The following is a 22,599-nucleotide window of genomic DNA, read 5'->3' on the forward strand; positions in this document are numbered from 1 at the left end:
GGCTCTTAAATTTACTTTAGAAGTATGGGCATAATGAACAGTATACTTATAAAACAAACTTTCAAGTTTGAAGTAGATCATGCTTGTTTCCAAAATAAATAACAGAAAATGAATAAAATAGTAACTCAAAAATTAGAAATGAGAACTCAAACTGAGTGTGTTGCTGCTAATAATAGTTACTGCCACTGCCACAGAAAAAGAGTCTCCATTCAAAGAGCATAGTTAGCCTAAGACCAGCACTAATACCCCAAAGGCAAGGTTTCCCACATCGTAGCCAAGCCTCACCTCTCTACCACATCTTCCAGAAAGTATGCATTGGATGGATCTACTCCTTTCATCATTAGAATCTACTTTTGAACCTGAGTTTATCATGTATTTTCTGTATAAAGAGATAGAGTGGAAACATCCTCTATTATGTCCATATTAGTGTAAGTTGTCTATGTAACTGAAAAAAAATATTCATCTATTAAAAATGCATGTTTAATCTCATTAGGTGAAAAAATGCCCAACTTAAACATGAGAAGCAGGTATTTGGAGAAATACAGGATATAATTAAGCTGAAGGGGTCATAGCCTGCATTGGCTTAGGAATACCATTTTTTATGTCCACAGCACTATCACTATATCCTTGAAGCTCACTTACCCCAAGCAGCCACATAGAGTTACAAAAGGTAAGGAATAGCTGTACTCTCAAATCTCTGAACAGAATATGATGTAAGGAAGGAACCAAAACACAGATTGAATTAGGCCAAGAGGCCTATGCTACATGGTGCTTGCTATAGAGCAGAAAAAAAAAATACCACTGTCAAGTGTACCACTTAGTAGAGACAGGGAGCAAAATCAGTCTTGGCATGGAGCATCCCATATTAAGACAGGGTATGCTACCTCTTTGGCTGACATACATGACAATCATCTCTAGGAATAGCTCTTAGACACAGCCAGAAATATGTTTTCCTAAGCATTTCCAAATCAAGTCAATTTTATTACCAAGAATAATACTCATAAATATTTTCCAAATGTTGAATGAGACATAAAGTGAAACATTGACTTGTTTAGTTAACTCTGGATTTAACTCATGTTAAATCCTATGAACATAATTAAAATTGTGTATGTCTGCAGCATTGTTTTGTTTTATGTGAAATGGGGTCTCACACATCCCACAATGCCTTTCAACATACTATATAACTAAGAATGATTTTTAACTACCAATCCTCCTGACTTCACCTTCATACTAGAATTACAGACTTGTGCCACATCTCCAGCCTATGAGTCTGCATTTTTTTTTTTCTGGAAAGTATTACCCTTTACCCTCTCATCCCCTTCCTGTCCCCTTTAGTTCCCTAAGGTTCTGTGCATGCTAAGCCAGCCGGTAAGTGTTCCACTGCTAAGTCATACCACCAACCCATTTCCTGTTTCTGCAATTTCTTCTTTAACAGGCCTGAATGGGGCTTGTAATGAGAGGAATTATATTTCTCTAATAACTCTTCTACTTTGGCTCATAAGAATACACATTCTCCCCAATGTCTACAGAGAATGCTTTCCTCATCCCAGGGCAAGTTCTGATTTTTGAGCTTGAAAACAAGTGCTAATCTGGTCCACTTTGGACACCTGGGTAAAATTTAGTTTTTCTAGACAAAGGAATAACTTTTTTTTTTTTTTTTTGCTTATGTTCGTTTGTTGAGTCCAATACTTTTTGCTAACTGATATAGAAACTACTTCTTTCTGAAACTGTGAAAGACATTCCTGTTAAACAATGTTCTATAATTTTGCTTCAATAAAAAGAAAACTTTAAATCTCTATCTTAATATTTTTTAACATTATAGTGAATCTGCATTGAATGAACAGCAGGATTGTTTTTGTATCAAGACAATTATCTCATGTTAACTTAAAATCAAAAAAAATTACCTAAAGTATCTTGGTAATATTCTTATACCAAGTATTCTTTTTACAGTGAAAAAGAAGTTTAAGCATGTCTACAGTTACCACACATTTTACTCACTGAAATATAAAATCACTTAGCTTTCTCAAAGCCTCTAATTATTAAGACCACCCTTTTTATCTTGATTTGATGCAGGCATCGATTGTTGCTACTACTGAAACACAAATACTGCTTCCTTTTCCTTCTTACTCAGTGGTAACCATTTGGAAGTGGTATGTACTTGTTCTCTTGTGGGAGCCACATTTTAGGGCTTAGTTCCTTAGAGAGGAAGGAGAAGCATTTCTCCCTGGAAGACAATCAAGTTTGTCCTTTGACCTGTGCTGCTTCATTGTGATCAGTGGTGCAGCCTTCTCTGTCAATGTTCTGAGTGACATGGTTTTGCCCTCTTCTAATGATACATAAATGTTTAATACCCGTTTTTTAGTGCTTCTAATTCTAAATCTAGAACCTGCTATGACTTGGTGTCTGGGATTCCTATCATTAGATTGCATTGGATTTATACTTCATTGAAGTGTGCTAGCCTATGACTTCAAGTTAAATATTAAAATCCCACTTTGAATGCCAAAGCTACTACCTGGTGATAAGGCCATGACTTGTGTTGTCCATTTGAAGTCATTAGACCATGAAAGATGAAGACAAGCCAGATATAAAGTTGAAATTTCCAATCATTGTTTGTGATGGTATTGAATCCATAAGGACAGAGAATTGAAGATAAGAGCTGGGGAATACTGAGGCATTCTGAGTAGAAAGTATGCTGTGTACTGACTGCTAAAATCATTTGGCCAACGACATCCACAACACATTTGGCTTTTATACTTCATAGATGTATCTTTCTGCTTTATTCAATTCCACATTTACACCATCTTTCACATTCTGCTTATTTTCATGAATGTTCAATCAAACTAAAAAAATAGTGTGTAACTTAAATTCCTGTTTACCTACATTCTATAGGCCATTTCTTTTACTTTAGGCAATTAAATTTTTCCTCTGTATATAATTTTATCATAATGAAATTAGGCTTTGTTATGTCATCAGTACTTTTTCCAGTGGCTTAAAGATTTTAGTTGTTCTTTTAATTCCTATATAATTACTCTACCTAATAGGAATTTAGACCAATAGAGTTAAATTCACCTTTCTAGGATAAAAAATAAGATTCAGTATGTGTGAATTATCACTCAATAGAAAATGCTGTCTAGGGTGGGATTATAGTTTACCACAGTCTCTGGACTTTTTATAGACTATGAGAACAGACTACTTTTTTCATATACTGGGAAAGCAACCCTACTATGATGACAAAGGTGAGACACAGAGGAATTTCAAACTTGGCCATGCAGGAAGCACCTCTCACTTCTGCAGTATAGATACGCAAACTTACTTAAGCCAATTATAATCAAAGAAGAAACGTTCTATCTGAGAGACAGGAATATATTTCATGTACTGTGTTTGCAGTAAAGCAAAAAAATGGTCAACTAATGTTATGTATGCTGCTTCTTGTCACTGGAAAATAGTGCAGAATGACAGCTTCTGAAGGGTAGCTCTGAGGTTACAAAGGACCAAGTAACCTTGATGTCAGGGAAATCCGGTTGTGCGTCCTGAATTCTACTATTGCTTTTCTGCTGTGCCTACCTCCTTTCCTCACAAATGGCACAGCTCATAAAACCTGTCAGCAGTACATACCTGAATAATGCATCAGGAGACTGGAAGTTACTAAAAGGAGAGGGAAAAGCAAACAGCTGAGACAGCAATCCCAGCTACCATTACTGAGAGTAGCAGTTTATGATAGACTTTATTGGTAGTTTCTGCTACTTATATAGAATAGTTCATAATTCATAAGGAACCATTCTTGCTTACTAGTTGCACAAAATAAAAATTTAAAAAAAAAAAAACAACAAAATGTACTCAGGAACTTAGAAGGAAGGACCTGTGAAGTGGTTGTAGAATATGTGAGATTCACAGCATTCAACAAATTATTTTGAACAAAATGGCTTGGCTAGCCAGAATGTACAACAATTGATTACAAGAATGTGTTGATTAAATTTCACATGTTAAATTTTAGGATAAAAGAAGAAAAAAAAAGAGTAAAGCTAAACAAAGCCTTAAAACTAATTGAAAAAATTGTTTTCTAAAATATAAAATATTAAGGTGCTTAAAGAACTAAATTAGCTCTTTATTCGATTCTCAATTGTTTGAAAATAATTGTATAAATATAGTGGTATAATTTAAAACTTTTCTGTGGTTATTTTTATCCAAGAAGCTCTGTTCAATGAGAAAAAGCATCAGAAACTGTTTCCCAAATGTACTTTGTGGTGCGCCCTGAGTAGAATTGCATTTTTTGAAAATATGGGATTCAGGCTTAATTAATAGACTTAAGTAGAATCTATTATTTGGTCATGGAATCTCTCAAATACTCACATTTAAGTAAACATTTTTGATATGGGCTATCAATTAAATTAAAATGAAATCCAATTAAATTACAATTAGTAATATAAAGATTCCAATTTGCGCAATGTGTGGTGCATTTTAATCTCCCTTCTGCAGTGGATGGGCATGTTCAGAATATTAAGCTCTTGTATGTTCCTGATGGAATTTTCACCCTCAAATGCAGTGCACATGCTGAGTTAGTCAATGCTTTCTAATAATTCTTATTCCAGGGAAGCAACCTGGAAGTGATAATTGATGTCATTATCCTCAAAGGGAATAAATCAATCTAAGTGAATCTCACCATTCTCTTTTTTCTTCACTTAATATGATTATGATAAAATATTCAGATGTGCTTCACAAAGCATTTTCAGTATGTAAGCTCCTTTATGACACAAAATGAAAATTAAAAGCATGTTTGTAGATATAAGGTTTTTTTGCTTGCTTAGGGGTATATTTTGCATGAAGAATGCAAACAAAGTATAAATATGGAGAGAAAATTAAATGGAAAATAACTGCAGACTCAAAAGTGTTCCATGAGCAAACTTAACCTTAATCATAAGTACTCACTGAACCATATCAACACATGGCCAATACATTTTTTGATCAATGAGTCACCTGAAACAATACATGGACTGACTCCACACAAATATTTGAAGTCCTGTTTGAATCAAAATTCAATTTTAACCATTCTAATTTTTATACAGCCTTACACAGATCATATCACAGGGAGAAAAGATTGCATAGTATTAGTGGGTTCTATGATTTGAGCTTCCAAATGCTCATCTTGAGAACAACATTATGCTGATTGTAGTTGTTGTAGTTGTGGAGATATGTGGGAGCCAGGTATCATTTCTGGGGAGTCTGATATCAGGAACCATGCATGAGAACAGAAGTGGCTATCCATTCACGGAGTATCCTTGAAGAAGGCAGTTGCTGACAAGTATCACAGGCTTCAGAATCTGGGCATCAGTCAGCATGCTACTCACCAATAACTGGGAACCCAAGGAGTCCAGTGCCAACTAGGGAAGGAACATAAATAATAGCACTAAGGTGATTTTTTTTTCCCAAAAACTGAAAAGCAAGATATAGGATGGTCTTTTTCATATTGATAAACTATTTTATTTTCAAAGAGTTATGGAACTTCCCTGTAATGTTACCCAGTGATATTTCCTAGACATGATCCAGCTAACCAGGCATGGATCTTAGTGAATAACATGAATGTCAAGACCACAGTATTGAGCAGCTTCAAATGACACCTCTGACCCTTACTAGTTATAGGGCTATCTTTAACATCTCTGCCTCAATGTTGTCATTATGAACAGAATATTATAAGGCATAATCTTAGCTATAGAGGGTTTATGGAATTGTGCGAGAAAGAGCAAGCTTAAAATAAGTTCTGACAATGTAAATATATTCAGAGAAGTAAAATTAAAAAAATAATCACAAGCATAATTTTATCACTATATATTAAGGTTTCAGAACATCGAGGTAAGTATTGTTAATTTCATATTATAACATACATTTCATGCAGTCTTAGAGAAAACAAAAATATAGTTGAAAGCTATGAAGAAAGAAAACAAAAATGATCAATGGGCTTTGCCATAAAATGTGCAAAGTGCATTTTTGGAGGTGGCTGTATTGAGGAATTGGAAATGAGTCATTTTACTTCTTAGCTCTAAGTTATTAAGAAGGGTATGTAAATGACATTCTGGAAGACTGAAAGTAAGCTTGGGAATGACAGAGGGACTTTTATATATCCAGTCTTTTCATTCACTAGAGCATGAGAGGAACAACAAGGTAGCCTAGGAGTATTGAAATATCCTGAAGGACAGAGCAACTGAGAACAATGTTTCATTGTTAGAACCACGTTAGTAATGACCAAACATGCTTTCCATTAACTTACTATAGTTTATGTCTTGCTAAATCTTCTATTCAGTATACCATTACTATATGTTGGTGTTAAGAATCACATGTTGTAGCCAGGCATGGTGGCGCACGCCTTTAATCCCAGCACTTGAGAGGCAGAGCCAGGTGGATCTCTATGAGTTTGAGGCCAGCCTGGGCTACCAAGTAAGTTCCAGGAAAAGCACAAAGCTACACAGAGAAACCCTGTCTCGAAAACAAACAAACAAACAAACAAAGCAACAAAAAATTTACATGTTGTATAAGGCACATATTTAAATTAGTTATTTAGTACCTTAAATATTACTCAAATCATTCATGTTATTAAATTACCAGTGTTGAAGGCCTAGCAGTTAAGACTATTTGCTGACACTCTTTCATGGTACACTGTTTCTGTTCCAACACAGCCAGAGACCACATTTTCAGTTCTAGATAATCAGGTGCTCCATTCTGGCCTTTGTGGCTGAAAGCCACCTCAGGGTGCACATACAAATATGGAGGCACTCACACATATGCATAAAAATAAGCAAATAGAATGAATAAATAAATCTTAAATTGCCTAGTGGGGTTCTCAAGCTGTGGGTCATGACCTCTTTGGCAAACCTCTATATATTTGCATTATGACTCATAACTAGCAAAATTACAGTTATGAAGTAGCATCGAAAGTAACTTTATGGTTGAGGGTCACCACAACATTAGGAAATGAATTAAAGGGACATAGAATTAGAAAGGTTGAGAACCACTAGCCTAGTGTCAAACACAGTGCAGACATTTATAATCCCCTTGTTAGGAAGGTGAAGGCAGGTGAATCAGAAATTCAAAATCTTCATCAATAAGTCCTCATATACATAGTATTTCTGTGGTTAGCCTACCCTACTTGAGAACGTGCCTCAACAAAAGGAGATATGTGTTAATTTGTTTTAATATTATTTTACTTTTTGAAACTATAATATAATTACAGAAATTCTCCCTTCTCTTTCCTCCCTCTAACCTCTTCCATGCACCCTATCTGTTCTGTCCTGCTCCATGTGTCTTTTTTATATGTTACATATAAATATGCACATGTATTTCTAAATATATACATGCATTTGTAAATATATACATATATATTTCTAAACAGATGCAACTTCCTTAGTATGTATAATGTTGTCTGTACGTACATGATCTCAGGGCTGACCACTTGGTATGGTCAACCAATTGGAGGATTTGACCCTTGGAAAAACCATTTCTCCCCTTCTCCCATCCTCATTATTCCCCAGTTAATGTGTAGTCCTTTGTCTATGGTTGATGCCTTGCAATATTTTCTGCTTCCATGTTTGCATGCTCATTGGTGTCTTCACTGTTTGAGTCTTCATGAGCCAGATTTATACTATGTAGCCCAGTGATTCTCAGTCTCTGGGTTGAAACCCTCAACAAACTATTAGAAAACACAGATATTTACATTATAATTCATAACAGTAGAAAAAATTTAGTTATGAAGTAGCAATGAAAACAATTTTATGATGGGGGGGGTCACCACAACATGAAGAACTGTATCAAAGAGTCTTAAGATTACGAAGGTTGAGAGCCACTGAGGTAGCCCATACTTGCCTAAAACTCACAGAAATGCCTCAAGCAGCTTCTGAAGTTTTCGATCCATCACAATAGGCATATGGAAAATATTCTAACACAGTGGTGAAGAGATGTTATTATGAATATATTAATCTTTTAAATTCCTGTGTTTTCATAGTTTGTAAATTAATATTTATTTGGTCCTAACTTTATTGAAATAATTAGACATCAAACACTCAAAAGGAGTGCAATTTCCCATGATAGTCAAGCAAATAATGAAACCAACTGCATTTTCATTTCCTTCCTTTTTCTTTTCTTTGTTGCCTAGGTGATCCTCAAGCTTACCATCCTCCTGCCTCCTTCTCTTCAGCTTGTTGGCAACAGACATGCATCACTATGGCTGACTAGAACTCTTCCTATAAATCTGCTATCATAAAATTGTTTATGGGAAAAAAATAACAAAATTATTTCTCAGGCACACACATTTATAAGGTGAGTATAGGCTGGAGATTTTACAATTAAGTGTGAGGAGAGAAGTAATTTTTTCTGTGTTATGTGGTGGTATTGTGTTCCCCAAAATATTGTGTACCCTAATAAACTTATCTGAGGCCAGAGACAGAACAGCCACAATATTAAACATGAGGATAGGCAATGGTAGCACATGCCTTTAATCACAGCATTCCAGAGGCAGAAATCCATCTGTTCAAGGATACAGCCAAGCATGGTGACTCATGCCTTTAATCCCAGAAATCGAGCATTTAATCCCAGGGAGTGATGGTAGAAAGCAGAAAGGTATATAAGGTGTGAAGGCCAGAAACTAGAAGCATTTGGCTGGTTAAGCTTTTAGGCTTTGAGCATCACAGTTCAGCTGAGATTCATTCGGGATGAGGACTGATAGGCTTCTAGTCTGAGGAAACAGGATCACCTGAGAAGTTGGCCAGGTAAGGTAGCTGTGGCTTGTTCTGCTTCTCTGATCTTCCAGCATTCACCCCAATACCTGGCTCAGGTTTGATTTTATTAATAAGTACCTTTTAAGATTCCTGCTACAGTATTAAGCAAGAAACTTAGATATTTATAATAGAATATATTAGCTACTGTTTAGATGCCACTATGATTTGACTTAGGTATATGCTGTAGTGCTTTTATAGTATAATTAAAGGTCTTCCTTGCTTTTTTTCCTCCATTCTGGGACTCAAAGATGTGATCTAACATAGGCTATGTCCATAGTTCTATAGAATAACTATTACTATGGGAAGAAAATAAAATGTGTTTTTAACCCAGGGATGAATTTGTCATTTGTTCAGTACCAAGGAATAGTAAGTACATAGCTTTTTGAAAGGTACAAAGGACTAGTTATTTCAAGGATCTGTTCTGATTTCTTTTACATTTGCCTACATGGAAAACATCCTTCTCTATAAAATGGACAACTCTCCCTTTCTATTGTCATTGATAGATGCAGACAGATATAATTGTGAATTTCTGGCTTAATAAGGCCAACTTGATGGGAAGAATGGCTAGGGTACCCCAATCTCCCATTAACAAGGCCTCTGCTGTAGAAGTTCAGAAGGTGTATCCAGCAGTCTCTCACTATGCAGACACTGTAGAACATTGCAGCTGAGTGAGAGCCTCAGGCCAATTTCACTATGGTGTCCTGTGACAAGGAGGTGGCTTGCCATTCTCTATACACTTGTCTGGAGCTATGCCATTTTCCTTACGTGTCAATTTACCAACAGCCCTAAGTCTCTTTCATGAAGAGAGTTCTTAGTGAAAAATAATGTTCATGAAAATGTCTGTATTAGAAGCAGACATCAGACTGTCCTGATGCCACTTCTCATTAGCCATGTAAAATGTGTATTTCCCTGACATGTTTCTAGGATGGTTTCGATTATTTAACTTAGACAATATGTAATTTGTTGGCTCAAGGCTTATGTAAACATTAAAATAGATCTGATTTCAAGTAAGGGAAAAATGCACCTTCTCTTAAGTAAGTAAGTATTTCATGTTACATTTCATTAATAGAAATAAATTCAATTCTCCAATACAAAAATTGGAGAAAGGATGCCTGTAAGAGAATAAATAGAAGAAACTACCTGAATCTATGAATAAAGTGTAAGAATTAATTGAGCTCCTATCAAATGATAATGATCGTGAAACCTTTGTTACAATGTATTTTCTTTATTTTATTTGCAAATGAAAAAGTAGCACATACCTGATTTTACTATCCATCCTGCAGGACATGCACACACAATGAAAGAATCATAAGTCTCCCTGTCACAGTTGCTCCATCAACACAATCATCCTTGCTTGGGTGCTCACTTCTCCTCTGACTTGCTGTTCTCTACCTGTATTGGTTTATTTCACTAATTGTTCTGACAGAACACCTGACAGAAGGAACCTGAGGAAGGAAGGATATATTTGGACTAATGTTTGAGCTTAATCTCTCATGACAGAGAAGACCTGTTAGCAAGAGTTGCTCCATGGCAGCAGGAGAATGGTGGATTCCAGGAAGCAGAAAAAGCTTTCTTAGAGCTAGGAGCCAAGTGTAATTTCAAAGACAAGCCCCTTAATGACCTACTTCCAACAGTCAAACCCCACTTCCTAAAGGCTTTCCATTTAAAACTCTGTCTGCCACCTGGGAAGCAAGTATTCAACACACAAGTCAATGGGAAATACTTGAAATTCAAACAATAACATCACCACTCTGCAAATCAGCCATCTCTGTATCCTTAGTGGTTTGCACAGTTCCAGCACTAGTTTCTTAGCTCCATCAGTCTCAGCTCTAATCACCCTGTGGTTTCTGTTATTTCCCTTGCCTTGGATTTGAAGCAGAGAGACATTAGTGTATGATAAATCACAACTTTGACAGAAAAACTTGTGAGAAATGTATTGATCAAAGGAAGAGAAATTACGATTTTATAACACCTATCCCAACAGTTGAACAAGTAAATACATTTGTTCATTTATCCAAGTTTTTACCAGTGAAGGTTTAATCTTTATATTGCCCAACTGTTATTTCAATTTTGTTATTTGTGATGCTTTTGAAATTATTACCAAATCATTGTTCTCAAGTTAGTAGTGAATATGCATGGTGTTATATATAGGCATATATCTAACATGTACATTTTATGAATATTCAAATGTCTTTTATATTCCATTTTTTCTATAAATAACATTTTAATTTTTAATACTTCTTTTACTTTTTAGATTATAATAACATCATTTTCTTTTTTTCCTTTTCTGTCCCAATCCTTCCCATATACCCCTCCTTGCTCTCTTTCTAATTCATGGCTTCCTTTTTCATTAACTGTTATATGCATGCATATATATGTGTTACATAAAATACAACCTGCACCATCTGTATACCTATATGTTTTCAGAGCTCACCATTTGGTATTGGATAATCAACTGGTGTGCTCTTCCTTGGGGAAGCCTATTTCTCCTGTCATTTGAGACCACAGAGCAAGTGAGAAGTTTACTCAAAAAGGATAAACAAAGCCATTCTGACTACAAGGGTAATTCCTTCTCAGACTCAGAGCCAAATCTACCTTAATATTTAAAATCAGTTTTTAAAGTTCTGGAGCTTTACATACTTAATTTAGAATAACCATTTAAAATGTGTAATTATCTTGTGTTTTTTATTGTATCTAGTTTCTTGTGCTATAGCCATCTTCTTATAATTATTCTGTACACACACCAGCTGCCCAAACTGATGTCAAACATAGGTGTTCTTTGAAGGTCTCCCATGTGCTTAGGTATCACTACTCTTCCTTTTCTCTATGTTTTATTTGTTACTTCTCAGAATGTGTTTTTCTCTACACTTTGCTTACATCATCTGAGGTTCACACCCAATTTATTTAGATGAAATAAACATAGAACACAGGTGTACTTTTAACTTCACCTGTAATGTGTGGATCCACATCCAGTGTAAGCTTCAAAAGAGGTAATTGTTAGACACAGGAACCAGTAAATATGGACTATTTCCATGAAACACATACAAACAACAGAATTAGGGCTAATTGATTATATATATAATATAATGAAATACATATATGCATGGTGTTATATATATGCATATATGCATACACGTCCATCTGTTTTATGAGTATTCAAAAGTTTTATATATATAAAATGAAACAAAAAAGAATGTTATTTTCCTCCCTATTTCTATATGTGCGATCATTATTTTAAAACATAATAAAAAGATAAGACCTTTTGGGAAATCAAAGTCTCCTTGGAAAAGTTAGATGTGGAGTCCCCGTGCTATTAGGGAGACGGACTTAGGAACTCCTGTTCTGAGGAAGATAAGTGCCGGTCTCTAAGCATGAGTGAAGCCGTGGAAAAGAATGCTAGGCCTGCAGAAATGGAAATGACCAGGTCATGGGTCATAATGTTCTGCTCACATACAGACTTATTGAAACTTTATCAGCTTATGAATATTGCATACCCAAAATACTTTGATGAGTGGGTTTGCCCCATTTGGTGGGTTATATTTGGTCACACAGACTGATTTTTGAGAACAAGAAGATCCTTTCATACCTTGAGGGCTGGTTTCTGTGAGATGGAGATCTCTCATTCATGTAAGGAAGGGACATGTTATCTAGAAAACAGAATGTATCTAGTTTGAACAAGGAAGCTGGGTATATTACCCAGGATTTACTAATGCTGTTTATTTGGTATTTTACACTATGTACCAATGTGTTTGTTTTACAATATTATATACATATATATCTAAATTTGTATATGAATATATTCCACATATATATCCATTTGTGTGTGTGTATATATATATATATGAAACATAAAATATATTTAATAGACTTTTGACATATTTAAAATGTACATACATATTTTTAGTACTTTTGGGCATTAATATATCTTATGAATATTTCTAAAAGTTCTACATTTATAGTCTACTGAGAGCTAAGCAGAGCTACTTTCTAATACTGTTTCCCACAAAAGCTTCATCATCCCTTCTACTTTCTCCTAATAATTGAACACACATTCCACACAGTAGTCTGTTAACCATGTCAATTTCATTGATAGGGTGATATTGATTTTCTTTTTTTTTTTCTCTTTTTTTTATTTGTTATATTTGTGTTTTATTTTACACATCAGCCATGGGTTCCCCTGTCCTCCCCCCTCCCGCCTCCACCCCAACCTTCCCCCCACCCCATCCCCTCCAATCCCATCTCCTCCAGGGCCAAGTCTACCCTGGGGACTCATTTAAACCTGGTGGATTCAGTACAGGCAGGTCCAGTCCCTTCCTTCCAGGCGGAGCAAAGTGTCCCTGTGTAAGCCCCAGGTTCCAAACAGCCAGCTTTTGCACTAAGGACAGGTCCTGGTCCCACAGCCTGGGTGCCTCCCAAAGAGTTCAAGCTATTCAGTTGTCTCACTTATCCAGAGGGTCTGATTCAGCTGGGAGCTCCACAGCCTTTGATTCATAGTTTATGTGCTTCAATTTGTTTGGGTATTTGTCCCTGTGCTTTTCCAATTTGGTCTCAACAATTCACACTCTTAAAGTCCCTCCGCTTTCTTGACAATTGGAGTCCTGGAGCTCCACCTGGGGCCTAGCAGAGGATCTCTACATCCACTTCCATCAGTTATTGGATGAGAGTTCCAAGATGACTGTTAGGGTGTTTGGCCATCTGATCACCAGACTAGGTAAGATCAGGCTTACTCTCAACCATTGCCAATAGTCTACAGAGGATGTATCACTGTGGATTTCTGGGGAAATCTCTAGCACTCTGCCTATTCCATCAGGATGATTTTTTCTAGATCCATCCATTTGCTTGCAATTCTCATGATGTCTTTTTTTTTTCTCTGCTGAGAAATACTCCATTGTGTATATGTACCATATTTTCTTTATCCATTTTTCAGTTCAAAGACATCTAGGTTGTTTCCAGGTTCTGGCTCTTACAAACAATGCTGATATGAACATAGTTAAGCAAATGCCCTTGTGGTATGATTAAGCATTCCTTGGGTATATGCCCAATTGTACTACAGCTGGGTCTTGGTGGAGATGGATTCCATGTTTTCTAAGGAAGCACCATATTGATTTCCACAGTGGCTGTAAAAGCTTACATTCCCACCAGCAGTGGAAGAGAGTTCCCCTTGCTCCATATTCTCTCCAGCATAAGCTGTCTTCAGTGTTTTTAATCTTAGCCATTCTAACAGGTGTAAGGTGGTATCTCAGAGTCATTTTGATTTGCATTTCCTGGATAATTAGGGATGTTGAGCAATTCCTTAAATGTCTTTCAGCCATTTGAGATTCCTCTGTTGAGAATTATCTGTTTAGTTCTATAGCCCATTTCTTAATTGGACTGTTGGGCATTTTGATGTCTAATTTCTTGAGTTCTTGATAAATCTGGATATCAGCCCTCTGTCAGAAGTGGGGTTGGTGAAGACCTTTTCCCATTCTATAGGCTGTTGATTTGTCTTATTGACCATGTCCTTTGCTCTACAAAAGCTTCTTACTTTCAACAGGTCCCATAGATTGATTGTTTCTCTCAGTGTCTGTGCTACTGGTGTTATATTTAGAGAGTGATCTCCAGTGTCAATGTGTTCAAGGCTACTTCCTACTTCCTCTTCTGTCAGGTTCAGAGTAAATGGATTTATGTTGAGGTCTTTGATCCACGTGGACTTAAGTTTTGTGCATGGTGTCAGATATGGATCTATTTGCAGGCTTCTAAACTTTGACATCCAGTTATGCCAGAACCATTTGTTGAAGATGCTTTCTTTTCTCATTGTACATTTTTGGCTTCTATGTCAAAAATTATATGTTCAGAGGTATGCATGTTAATGTCAGGGTCTTCAATTCGATTCCATTGGTCCACATGTCGTTTTTTTTTTTGCCAGTACCAAGCTGTTTTTATTACTGTAGCTCTATAGTAGAGCTTGAGGTTGGGGATCATGATGTCTCCAGAGCTTGTTTTATTGCACAGGATTCTTTTGGCTATCCTGGGTTTTTTGTTTTTCCATATGAAGTTGAGTATTATTCTTTCCAGGTCTGTGTAGAATTGTGTTGGTAATTTGATGGGAGTTGAATTGAATCTGCAGATTGCTTTTGGTAAGATCTCCATACACCAGTATAACAGACACTGAGAGAAAGAATAAATCAATGGGACCTTTTGAAACTGAGAAGCTTTTGTAGAGCAAAGGACATGGTCAACAAGACAAAGCAACAGCCTACAGAATGGGAAAAGGTCTTCACCAACCCCACATCTCACAGAGGGCTGATATCCAGAATATATAAAGAACTCAAGAAATTAGACATCAAAATGCCCAACAGTCCAATTAAGAAATGGGTTATAGAACTAAACAAAGAATTCTCAACAGAGGAATCTCAAATGGCTGAAAGACATTTAAGGAATTGCTCAACATCCCTAATTATCCGGGAAATACAAATCAAAACGACTCTGAGATACCACCTTACACCTGTCAGAAGGGCTAAGATCAAAAACACAGAAGACAGCTTATGCTGGAGAGAATATGGAGCAAGGTGAACTCTCCTCCACTGCTGGTGGGAATATAAGCTTGGACAGCCACTTTGGTAGCTTCCCTGGAGTTGTGGAGCAGTCTAGTCATCTCTGTTTTACATCTAGTATCCTACTCTGAGGGTGAAATTGATTTTCATTTGGGCTATTAAAATTGCCTTCTTATCGTTCCTAATGAGAAGTCATCTTATTCTTATTCATTATCTAGAGTAACTAAGGAGATTAACTGATTTTCAGTTACTATCACATAAGAATGAAATACACAGGAAGTTAATATTGCTTACTCATAGTGTACAGTCTGATTTGAAGAAAGCATTCAAGTAGTAGATTTTAGGTGCAGAGTACTGTTATTATTATTATTATTATTATTATTATTATTATTATTATTATGTGTTTTAATTTTATACATCAGCCATGGATTCCCCTGTCTTCCCCCCTCCTGCCCCACCCCTACCTCTCCCCAGCCCCTCCCCTCCATTCCCATCTCCTCCAGGGCCAAGTCTACCCTGGGGATTCATTTAAACCTGGTGGATTCAGTACAGGCAGGTCCTGTCCCCTCCTTCCAGGCTGAGCATGTGTCCCTGTGTAAGCCCAAGATTCCAAACAGCCAGCTCATGCACAAAGGACACATCCTGGTCCCACAGCCTGGGTGCCTCCCAAACAGATCAAGCTATTCAATTGTCTCACTTATCCAGAGGTCCTGATCTAGCTAGGGGCTCCACAGCTGTTGATTCATAATTCATGTGCTTATTTCAATTGGCTATTTGTCCCTGTGTTTTTGCAATCTTGGATTCAACTCTCATCCAAAAACTGATGGAAGTGGATGCAGAGATCCTCAGCCAGGCCCCAGGTGGAGCTCCAGGTGTCCAATGGTCGAGAAAGAGGAGGGACCGCAAGAGCATGAATGGTTGAATCCAAGATTGCAGAGTACTGTTTTTTACTCAAATTGAAATTAACCTAAAGGAGATATCATGAATTAAATCTGAATAGACTAATTAATCACCTCCTAATTATCTGTGGTTTCTGTTCAATATTGACTGTGAAAACCATGTAATTTTAAATTATATACTTGTATTGATTAACTTTGGGATTTGAAAAATTTTACAATTTGAAAAAAAAAACTACAAAATAACTATTGGTAAAACAAGGAAACTAAACTAGGATAGAAGTGACTTATTAAATCAGGAGAAGATGAAAATGAACTTCATTAAGGGAATTATATGAATCATAAATGACTAAGTCTTTACACCATATTAATCATATTAATCTAAGGAAATCTGAGCCATAAACAATCTCTCTACCTTGATTCTGTTTTTCTATAGTGAGCTCTAAATCTGTCTCCTTTTTAGGTGGGCACAGACTTCTGGACTGCTACAAGATTCTAGAGACTTGCCACTAAAGCTACTTAATATTTCAAAACAAATAAACAAAAGATGAGATAATTTAAACAAATTTCAAGTACATTCAACCTCAGGATAATGATGTCACACACACAGATGCTTCTTAATACCCCTTCCTGTGTCTTTACAGGCTACCCAGACTGCTAGCTCTATAAATCAGACCATTGTGTGTCTATGCTCCAAAGAAGACTGATGTGTAGAAAATAAAACTAAACAAAGCAAACAAACAAACAAATAAAACAAAACAATTGTGACCTAGATCTAAATAGGGAGAGACGCTCATGAGATGGTATCATAATGATAATAATACTAGGTAACAAGGAGGGCTCAAGGGTGACACTCATATCTCCCAGGGAAGGGGAAATAGAAGAGTTTTCATGGGTGGACTGGGAGTAGGTGGATTATGGCAACATGAGGGATCAGGTGGGGGTGGAGTGGAGAGTACTGAAAGAGACGACTACAAAAGAGGTCATTTCATGATCAGGTAGAGATCTGGTGCAAGGGAAGCTCCGGAATCTACAAGGATGACCTCAGCTAAGAGGATATATAGCCTGAACTGGCCATCTTCTCGTCCCAAGAAAGACTACCAGTAGAGGAATTCAGACACCAACCCAGCCACATAACCTTCGACCTACAATCTGTCCAGCCTATGGGAAATGCTGAGTTATGGATGGCATAGACATTATGGGAGTTGCCAAACAAATACTGGTCCAGCCTGAGAGTGAGCCCACTCCAGATACTGTCTCGAGCACCAGAACCCAGAGGCTGGATGGCCTTGGGACCTAGAATAAAACAAAAAACAACTGGAGAAAAATTCTCAATATAATCATGCCTAAACTTTATTCTTCTATGCTCATAGACTGGTGCCTAGCCCAATAGTCATCAGAGAGGCTTCATCCAGCCTCTGGTGGAAACAGATGCAGAGACCCACAATCAAACATAAAGGCTGAGCTCAGCGAATTCTGCTGAATAGAGGGAGGAACGATTGATTGCAAGAGCCTGATGAGTCAAGGACATCACATGAAAACCCACAGAATCAGCTAACCTGGGCTCATAGGGGCTCACAGAGACTGAATGGACAACCAGGGAGCCTGCATGGGACTGACCTAGGCCTTCAGCATTTATGTAACAGTTGTAGAGCTTGGGCTTCTTGTGGGACTCCTAGCTGTGGGAGCAGGTGCCATCTGTTGTGACTCTTTTGCTGGCATTTGGGACCATTATTCCTCATGCTAGCTGCATTGCCAGCCTTCATACAAGGTGAGGTGCTTAGTCTTTTTGCAACTTGATATACCTTGATTGGTTCATATCCGTGGGAGGCCTGCATTTTCCTGTATAGTAACTGAGTAGGAATGGATTACAGGGGGACAAGAGGGAAAGGAAGGTGGCGGGAAGGGAATGGGAGGTGAGGAGGGAGGGGAAACTGCAGTTAGGTTGTGAAATAAATAAAGAAATATTCTACAGCATAAACAAATAACACATCTTAAAATAATATAATGTTCTACAAAAGTGCACCATGTGGGAACATTGATAATGGGAACCTTTATGACCTGGTTACTATTCTGTTTTAGAGATTTCTAAGATGAGGTGTTGTTATTCCTTCCTTTCTCTACCCTGTGTACAAGGAAGAGGAAATGGAAATAATGCCAAATCCTGGATCAGAAATTTCTATATGTATGATTAGATATTAATCATTAAAACATAAGCTATTTGTGCATATGACTCTATAATCTGTTTGCAAATGTTCTGTTAGGTACTCTGTATGCTCATGGGTTATATTGATTGTCAGCTTTCTTTCATTACTAATTCAATTCAATCACTATTTTTAAGGTTATATGCAATTTCTATTTATTTACTAAATAACTTTCAATGTGTCTTAGCAAGATTTTCTTTTACTTTGATATTACCTATTTTGCTATAAATTTGTTCATAATGCTACTTCAAATAATTTGTCATCAGATAAAGACATCCTTTTTCTCATTCCTCATTTTTTTTTGTTTGTTTGTTTTGTTTTGTTTTTGTTTTTTGAGACATGGTTTCTCTGTGTAGCTTTGTGCCTGTTCTGGAATTCGCTTTGGAGACCAGGCTGGCCTCAAACTCATAGAGATCTGCCTGCCTCTGCCTCCCAAGTGCTGGGATTAAAGGTGTGCACTGCCACCACCTGGCCTCATTCCTCTTTTTAAAAAATGTGTATCATTCCTATTCTAGTTTTACTGATACTTTTCAAGACCAAATTGTAGCCTAATTGTTTAGGTTGTCTTGTCTATGTCATTTTTCTAATTTTTTAATTCATTCTTCTGGGGGCTTTTCAGATAATTTTAGCATTTTAGGTTTTAAGGCTGGCAAGAGATTTTTTGGACTGGAAAGTGGAAGGACAGACAGGTGGACTACAAAGTAGAAGGACAGACAGTCTGCTTATCTGGGATGCTCCCATCCTCTTCAGGGACACTCACAATGCACTGCACTCTACTGTGGCTGGCCAACCAGATCCAAGGGGAAAGCTGATCTTCAACAGAAAATATTAGGGAAGGGTAGGAGGCCACATGGAAGAACTAGGACACTTTCAAATGAGCCCCATAACAACTGACGTCAGCTAGGATGATTAAAAGGGGACTTTATTATTTCTTTTATTTTTCCAGAATCAGTGATATTCATTGGCTTATACTCATTGCCTTAAGAATGAGTTCCATAAATTTTGGGTTTTAGTTGTGTCATAAAGGCAATTTATCTGGTCCTTAATAACCTTTCTTAGCCAAATGTTCTGGTCCTTTTCAATAGTATGTATAACTTTGAGTCATAAGTCTTGACAAGAACTATTACAGTTTTCACATTCTTTCTTCTATCAGTTAGGGATTTAAACATTGAGACAACTTTAATTCAGTAATATACACACACATATTCACACATACAAAAACATAAATTTTAGTATTTATTCATGAATTTTCTAATTCATAAGATGTATAATTTCCAAAAAGACCCTCCTAACCAATTTCCTTTAATAAATTCTTTCCATTCAATTTCCTCTTTAAAAGACAGCCAATAGGTCATTCTGCTGCAAGAGAAAGAAAAGACTATAGATAAAACCCAGTGTATTATTCAGTGTTCTCTAGAAACACGGAAATTATGGAATCAATCTTTTCCTTTCCTCTCTCTCTCTTTCTCTTTCTGTCTCTCTATCTCTATCTGTCTCTATATAGATACAGATATAGACACAGATATAGATATTGATATGTGCGATTTATTGGAATGACTTAGAGGCTGCAGTTCAACTAATTCAACAACGACTTGCTATAAACCAAAAGTCCAAGAATCTAGTAGTATCTCAGCCCCACAAGGCTTGATGTCTCAGCTGGTCTTCCATATATGCTGGAATCCTAAAGTAGGCTCCAATGCCAGTAAAAAAATGGATGTGCGAGCAAGAAGAGAGCAAGCAGGCAAAAGAGCTCCTACTTCCAATTCCCTTATATAGGCTTCCAACAGAAAGTGTTGCCCAGATTAAAGTTGTACCTTCCTGCCTCAAAATCTGGATCAAAGACCTGTGTCTTCCAGCCTTAAGATCCAGACCAAAGGCATATGTCTTCCCATCTCAAAGGTCTTGACTAGAAACAGATTCACCCACTTCAAACCAAGCAGAAAATCTCTCACAGATGTACACTCTATTTCTGGATGTAGTACATTCCAGATATCATCAAGTTGATAACCAAGAACATCACAAATAACCAAGAAGAGATGGGCAAGATCACTAAACAAAGGCAATGTCTGTGACATTGACTTAAGGCAATGCCTTATTCAAATCTAGGAACCCTTAAAAATTGATGTTTTTAATGGATATGAATTTTTCTTATGAAAATGTTTTTTTAATCTCCTAATATCAGAAAGAGCCACTTCAGAGATTAATTCTGTTATATAGGTGGTTTTCTAAGCTAACTGATGTGTATTTATTAGATTAGCCAATTCCTGGGAACTCTCTCTGAAGAATAGGGCAAGTATCTTCAACCATACTCAATCTCGACATTTCTAATTGAGCCCTTTTTTTTGTTTGTTTTTCTATTTCTTGTTTGAAATTCCAAATCCAACCAGTACTTTTCAGACAATGTTTTGGTGGTGAATTCTAGGGATTTTCCTATTTTCTTAGCCCTCTTTGTTCTATCCATGGGAGACCAGGTGACTATTTTTTGGTAATTTTCACAGACATTTTTCACTTAGCTGTACACATTCATGTATAGTTTGTGTCTGTCTGTGACATTGAAACTGGATACATTAGCATACAAGTTCCTTGAGATAGAAAGTTGTCATGTTTCTTAAAGATTATCTGCATAATCTAATGAAGGATGGTCTGATACTGTTTCAAACACGAAACTTTTTTAGAAGCTAAATTCTAGAGCATGACTGGCTAATGTCATAGCCTCCATAATAATTCCATCTCAAAAAGAAACTCAAACACAGTCTGTGAAGGGCCATGAAGAGTGCTACACCTCTTCAAAGGGACATTAAAATTCTGTGTCCATCCAATAAACAATGAGCTCCTCCCTTCCACCTTCCTAACAAATTTCTTCATTGTTAACAAATCAGAGAAGATTCAAGATCTGATCTTGTTCTCCAGACTGGTTAACCTTTTAGAAAACTGAGTCATATTTGTTCAGTAAAATTTCTGTATTTTTCTTGCATTTGGGCATACCCACTGTGCAGCTCTGTGAAAAAAATTTGCCTGTAGTGTAAAAAGCAATAACAATCATAAGGCTGGATGACAAAATGGCCTGCCTTTATAGGGCTTGTCAAGCTCTCTTTTCATCTCTGATGTTTGAACTGGATGACTGAAGAGGTTAAACAATTTAGAGTAATAAGCAGAAAAGATGTACCAGACATAAGTCAGGAGTTCTTACCTCTCAAAAAGCAATATTGGGGAGATGAGAATTTTTAAGAAGAAAATCATTCTTTTTCCAAGGCCAGTTCTGGAAGGATGAAAGATACAGTTCTCAAAATTACAGCCTTAGAAGCTGATAGGTCCACTGGGCTTTTGTTGCTGAAAGATGGTGTAATGAGTTGGAAAAAATTACAGGCTAAGCAATGTCATCATTATCTATAGTAGTGACAACCCTGTCCACACACCTTTAGCTGAGTATTTACAATTGAGTCTGACCTCTTGGGATAATTTTAGGTAGATTATCAGCGAATGTTCTAGGTTCTGTTAATGTAAAGAATATTTAGCTGTTCATGATTTAATCATTGAGAAAGTATCTTCTCTTTAGAGTCACAATCCTGCACAAGTGGGAGGAGGGAGATGATTTTACAAAAGGAAGAGAAATAAAGAGAGATATATTGTAATGTGACTCAGTGTACATTTCTGGTGGGAGGTATAGAAAAAAGTCCTGTGACTTAAACCTAGTGCCTCAGGCACTCTAAGTAAGCATCACATCACTGTGCTATATACACCCTTACGCTGTTGTTGCATTTTTTGTTTGTCTGTTGTAAAGAGTCTATCAGTGAGGTTACTTGGAATTGAATTAGTTTCTCAAAATTTAACTTAGTTTTCATCCTTTCTTATGCAATCAGGATGTCGTAACCCCAACATTTCTGTATATAAATAACTTTCTTTTATACTGTCTCTGTACTGCACCAATAGCAATTCTAAAGCTTTTGTTCTAGTTTTCTTCTAAAGCTTATGAAGTTCTCTAGGAAATCATAGCATCTGGCTTCCTGCTTCCTGCTTGAGTTCAGTAGAACTACAGATGAAAGAGTTTTAAAAGCTCTATATTTACATGAACTCATTGAAGCCCTCTCCCTGTTTTCCTGAAACATTATCTACTTGAGGCATCTAGCTTTCAGTTGACAAAATCTAGCACTGAAGCCTAGTATTTATGAACAATTTATTAGAAAATAAGTGAACCATAGACATG

This window comes from Onychomys torridus, chromosome 2 (assembly GCF_903995425.1).
Source record: "Onychomys torridus chromosome 2, mOncTor1.1, whole genome shotgun sequence".
NCBI lineage: Eukaryota > Metazoa > Chordata > Mammalia > Rodentia > Cricetidae > Onychomys > Onychomys torridus.